At 50.2% G+C, this 6,000-nt stretch overlaps 1 protein-coding gene and 1 long non-coding RNA gene across 3 annotated transcripts in view; one reads left to right on the forward strand and one right to left on the reverse strand.

Moving 5' to 3' along the window:
- EFCAB6 (EF-hand calcium binding domain 6) overlaps positions 1 to 2,261 on the reverse strand; it is a 241,475-nt gene extending 239,214 nt beyond the window's left edge. The window contains exons 1-2 of one of the 2 annotated variants that reach the window (XM_070453474.1): positions 2,133 to 2,261; positions 666 to 872 (exon numbers count right to left, since the gene is read on the reverse strand). The gene's annotated coding sequence lies outside the window, so the exon portion shown is untranslated. The remainder of the gene's footprint in view (positions 1 to 665; positions 873 to 2,132) is intronic. The other variant, XM_070453475.1, reaches the window with a different exon arrangement.
- A 144-nt stretch (positions 2,262 to 2,405) lies between these two features.
- LOC110130823 (uncharacterized) lies at positions 2,406 to 6,000 on the forward strand. Its single transcript, XR_002311985.2, has 3 exons — positions 2,406 to 2,543; positions 3,803 to 3,873; positions 5,828 to 6,000. It is a non-coding gene; the product is annotated as an uncharacterized lncRNA (long non-coding RNA).

The following is a 6,000-nucleotide window of genomic DNA, read 5'->3' on the forward strand; positions in this document are numbered from 1 at the left end:
GCAGAAAAACAGGTGAAAAGATAACGGTGGCGTCTGAACAAAATAAACAAAATAGCAGTAAAAGATTGAAACCAAGAGAAAAGAGTGAAAAATGAAGCTCTTTCATACTGGAAGTGTATCATGTTCATATGTTATCTCCATTCACAGAGTTTCCCCAAACATTCCTTCCCTTTACATCTCCTCTTTTAAATGGCGTGGATGTCCTAGACAGCACTGTGTGGAAAGGGAATCAACATTTAACTAGTACAAGGATCCAATCTGTATAACTGCACAAACCTAGATTTGGGGTGGAACTTGCTCAGTCGTGTCCAACTCTTTGCGACCCCATGGACTATACAGTCCATGGAATTCTCTAGGCCACAATACTGGAGTGGGTAGCCTTTCTCTTCTCGAGATCTTCCCAACCCAGGGATCAAACCCAGGTCTCCTGCATTGCAGGTGGATTCTTTACCAGCTGAGCTATAGAGGAAGCCAGATCTGGGGTAATTTTAGGTAGATACACTTCACAAAAAGGTCAGCTCTCTTGCGATATTTAAAGGAAGAAAGTGACTTTAGCTTCTTGCCTCATCACCCTTTCTCATCTATATTAAACAACTTATTTTCCAACCCTGGCAGGGGAAGGAATCATCCAAGAAAAACTTCAGTGACTCTCCTCATCTACTAACCTTAAACATTCACTTGATCCCAGTCAAGAGGCTTTACGAAAGCAACTGTCTTGTTAACAGCCAATGGGCTCCCAGTGGATTCCTGTTCCAGGTGGGCCCCAGACTCCTGAGCATCCTGCTAGAGCTGGTTCTGTCTCCATGTGCCAGTCAGCTGGAGGGGTCACAGCAAGGGCGATGCAGAGATCTCTGCACGGGAGAGGTGGACAGCTGCAAAAGGGTAGGGACACGGAAGACAAAGGTGGACAGCAGATTTAATGTCTCAGGTAAGCAATTCTTGACAAACATCTACAAGCACAAGCACCTGCCATGAGCCAGGCCCTAAACTCATGGTGTTGTGCCCATGAGCACAGGTAACTGAAATAAGTCCTTGCCCTCCTAAAGCTTGCAGTGAGACTGACCAGGAGACAAACATGCTCACAGATAATCAAAGGGCCCTTGCCTGATTCACTTTCACTTCCCCAGACTTAGCCAAATAAATACATCTGCTGAAGACAATGGATAAAAGAGAAGGAACAGCAGTATGTGAAAGTAAAAAAAAAAAATTTTTTAACAGCATTTCTGTAGGTCCACTCATTTGGCGGCACACACAATTTAAGAAACATTATTAAATTACTCCTCTTGAAAAGGAAATAAGAGTCTTCTTAACGGGGCAAAGCATCCTGAAAGGCAAAGATTTTCAGGACAGAAGGAAAAGGAAGTATGGGGTAATTCAGCCAATGGTCTTAAATAACCGCTGAACATTTCAGAGAGTGCTTCCAAACAGAGTTCTGAGGGAGGCAGGAATCATTCCTGCGGTTTGAGGAAGAGGAATGTTCCAGAAAGCCTGAAGATTCTGACATGAGACAAGAGTGCTCAGTTTGAATTCTGGCTCTGCAACATCTAGTGGTGTGATTCTCGGGGACAGCCCCCTTCACCCTGCGGGGTTCAAGTCACCATCTACAAGGTGGAACTTAAAATATTTGAAAGGCTGCTGTGGGAACAAATGGAAGAAGAAAACATGAGACATTTTGTAAGTCGGAGTGATGTGACCCTCAGAGAGACTGGGAGGCAGATTCACCACCCCCTACGTTGTTTATAGTCGGTCTTTACCGAAATATAAAAAGGATGGGTCTATTCACTGCAGGAGAATATTCACTCTGGGAGACAGTGAAGGACAGGAAAGACTGGCCAGCCGCAGTCCATGGGGTCGCAGAGTCAGATGTGACTGAGCGACTGAAAAACAACAACGAATTCACTGCAGGAGCCCCCAGACCCGACAACGGCTCCTGGCACAGGCAGGCGCGCCACATACACACGTGCGTGAAACGAGTAAACGGGTCACTACCGCCCCTTGGTCACAGACAAAGAGGGGATGCGACGTGTCCCGGGGCTGTGGCACCCCAGAGCTATCCTCCCGGGCCCTCCTCAGCGCCCCCCACACTCCCCGCTCCGGGCTCTTGAGCTCTTGCCGAGGCCGCTCCGCCTTACCCCGGCCCCTTTCTCAATCCTCCGACTCATGGAGGCCAACTCGGCGCGCGGACCCCAGGGCACCCTGGCCACAGAGGCTCAGCCCACGCGATGTCTCTGGGACGCTGTTGCCCGAGCGACGACGGCGCTCGCTGACTGGAGAACACCTTTCCCCACCCGGCAAGAAACAGAGCTCCGATTGGCCAAGACGACTAGGAAGTTGGCTCGGGGGGCGTGGCCATGCCTGCCTGGTGGCTCCGCCCCCCGCCCCGCGGGAGGAGCTCCCGCCGGAGTTCCTGTACTCCCGGCGTGGGTACCCCAGCCAGAGTCAGGGTGGCGGGCGTCGTGAGAGCGCGTTTCTGTTAACCTGGCCGTCGCGCGAGCTGTCGGACGGGTCGCAGAGTACCGCTTCGAGCCGCGTGGCCGGGGAAGGTTAGTCTCATCCTGCGAAGCAGACTCCTCACCTGTTTAAAAAACCAAACGTACCCACCCAGAGCCTGGGGTCAGGATGACGAAAGTCTAAGTGAAAGTCGTTCAGTCGTGTCTGACTCTTTGCAACAGCAGCCCATGGAGTTCTTCAAACCAGAATACTGGAGCGGGTAGCCTTTCCCTTCTCCAGGGGATCTTCCCAACCCAGGGACCGAACCCAAGTCTGCCCGCCTCTGTAGGCGGATTCTTTACCAGCTGAGCCACAAGGGAAGGCCTCAGGCTGAAGGCAGGTGTCTAAGCCCCGACCACGTCTGCGCCCTTCCTGCATGTTAGCACTTGGCGATTCCGATTGTTGCCCGCTGTGTCTAGTTCTGTCCTGCTGGCCTCCTCCCGGTGATCTGGGAAAAGGGCAGGACAAGGTTGCTTTGCCCAGCTTGGTATTCTCAGCACTCACATCCCGGTCTTCCTCCAACTCCAGCAGATAAGTAAATAAAGAGTCGCCAGTTTTTTACCATGCTCACATGGTAATGAGTAGAAACTCATTAAGTCATGTGGATAGTGCTGTGGTTTGTTTTAGTCGCTCCCGTCCGACTCTTAGGACCCCCCATGGACTGTAGCCCAGCGGCCCCTCTGTCCATGGGATTTCCCATTGGAAATACTGGAGTGGGTTGCCATTCCCTCTTCCAGGGGATCTTCCTGGACCCAGGGATCAAACCTAGGTCTTCTGCATTTCAGGCAGATTCTTGACTGCCTGAGCCACCAGGAAAGCCCAGTAATAGTAGCAATAATGTGGCTGACTCTTCGGAGCACCGCCCTTGCCAGGCACCCGTCTAAATACTTTATGCGCACTTCCTCTTCATTTATCTTCATAACAGCCCTAGGACGTAGGTACTGGGAGTAATTATTCCCGTTTACAGATAGGACACTAAGGCACAGAGGGGCATAGTGACTCAGTGGCAAAAGCAGGATTAGAACCCAGGCAGACTCAGCCCCGAGCTTCCCTGGCGGCTCAGCGGTAAAGAATCTGCCTGCAATGCAAGAGACCCAGGTTTGATCCCTGGGTCGGGAAGTTCCCCTGGAAGAGGGCATGGAAACTCACTCTAGTATTCTTGCCTGGAGAAATCCCACGGACAGAGGAGCCCGGCAGGCTATAGTCCATAGGGTTGCACAAAGTCGGACACAATTAAAGCGACTACGCAGCAGCAGGCTGAGTCCCAGGTCCTGCTATGCATCACCCTGTTCCTCACTGTGTTAACTCACAGGTGAGAGAGAAGCAATGGCCCCGGAGGTGCAGCCTTACTGAGGAATCCCAGCCATGTGGTTCTATCTGTTGGTAAGTTACAGGGTGACCTGCCGAGAGCCCCAGAGAGACCTGCCAAGAGCCCCAGAGAAGGATGCTTTATGATTCCTCTTGTCGATCTGACTGTCCATCACTGGTTAGCTAGGTTTCCTATTCACCGAGAGTCAATTCATGTCTTCTCTCTGCTCAGACCTCCCACATCCTTTAACCCATTACCCTGAGTGAGCGACCTCACCTCAGGTCCCACTGAGAAAACCAGTCCATAAGAAGGGAACGTACGTTTGCCTTACCATCACTGTGGCCCCCATCCCTTCTGCTGTTGTTCCAAAAGAGGCTTTGGAACTTTGGAACCAAAGGGTGCTTTCCACAGAGGCCACTTCTGCCCCTGGTGTCCTAACCCCCCTCGCCAATCACCAGCTCTTGGACTGAACTGTTCAGGTCAGCAGTTCTCCGAGGGTGGTCTGGGGACCCCTGAGTGTCCCGAGACCCTCTTCAGAGAGTCCATAATTGTCAAAACTATCTTTGCAGCAAGATGTTGTTTGTGTGTTCACTCTCACTTTCTCATAAGTGTACAGTAGGGTTTTCCAGACACTACATGATGTATGACTTTGCAACAGACAGAATGAGAACAAAAATAGGAGAATCCAGCTGTCTTCTGTTAAGGCAGATATTAAAGAATTCATAACAATATAAAACGGCCTTTCTTCACTCATTCTTTTTGCTTTGGAAAATACAATTGTTTCATAAAATGTTACTGTATGACGGGTTTATTGTTATTTTAAATGAATTGGTAAACAAATGTTTAAACTTTTTATCACTTTTACTGTCTAGTATGATAAATAGTGACAGATAGAACTCACAAAAAACAAAAGCTTTGGGGGATCCTCAGTACTTTTCAAGAGTGTAGGACTTCCCTGGCCATCCAGTGGTTAAGACTCCATGCTCTGGGCTTCCCTGGTGGCTCAGGGGTAAAGCATCCGCCTGCCAATGCAGGGGACACAAGCTCCATCCCTGGTCTGAGACGATCCCACTTGCCGTGGAAAAAAAAAAGCTCGTGCCCCACAACTATTAAGCCTGTGCTCTAGAGCCCGAGAACTGGAACTGCTGAGCCCAAGGGCCATAACTACTGAAGCTCCAACACCCCAGAGCCTAAACTCTGAAACAAGAGAAGTCACATGAGAGGCCCAAGCACCACAACCAGAGGCAAGCCTGCGCAGCAGTGATGACCCAGCACAGCCAAAAATAAATGAAATTTTAAAACCCCAGGTGGTGCTAGTGGTAAAGAACCTGCCTGCCAATGCAGGAGAGGTAAGAGACTTGGGTTCAATCCCTGGGTCGGGAAGATCCCCTGGAGGAGGGCATGGAAACCCACCCCAGTATTCTTGCCTGGGAAATCCCATGGACAGAGGAGCCTGGTGGGCTACAGTCGATGGGGTCACAAAAGAGTTGGGGCATGACTGAAACAATCCAGCCCAGACACACGCAGGTTTGATCCCTGGTCAGGGAAGATCCCAAATGCCACGTGGCCCAGCCGAAATGAAAAACAAGATACCTTTCAGTACCACTGAAACCACTTACATTCCCTGCTCAAGAAATTGCTACAGCCTCTACTACGCAACCATTGTAAGACTTTGCCTCTGAAAACCTTTGGTGAAATCTGGAGACGCAAACCACGGAAAGGTGAGGGAGGTATGTTTACACCTGTGATAATCCAGCGGCCAGCTCATCTCTCAGTGATCCAGAAGAAACTCGGGGTGGTGGAGAGCTATGTGTGCCCCCCAGGTGCCGAATACTCACGGCTACATTTTCACCACAGTTCAGTACCTCTAGGAGACCAGGCTGTGAGATCAAGGCTGTAATCATCTCATGGTTACTCAACAGTGATGTTATAAATGGAAGTTATGCTTTCATGTAGAGTAATAAGTAGCAGGAACCGATTAACCCCTCAGAAGTTAAGTGCTGTTTTCCAGCTCGTCTATTAATAAAGGATGGACGAGCTGGCACGTGCCACGAATGCATGGGCCATCGAAAGCGAAGCGGAGGACGTCCCTGGGAAGCCTAGAGATTTCTCCGGCGGTTGTGCTTTTGGTGGCCTCGAAGAATGGAGACCAGACTCTCCTAAGCTGTCCTTAGGCGAAAATAAAATTAAACGAAAAGAAA

This window comes from Odocoileus virginianus, chromosome 23 (assembly GCF_023699985.2).
Source record: "Odocoileus virginianus isolate 20LAN1187 ecotype Illinois chromosome 23, Ovbor_1.2, whole genome shotgun sequence".
Lineage (NCBI taxonomy): Eukaryota > Metazoa > Chordata > Mammalia > Artiodactyla > Cervidae > Odocoileus > Odocoileus virginianus.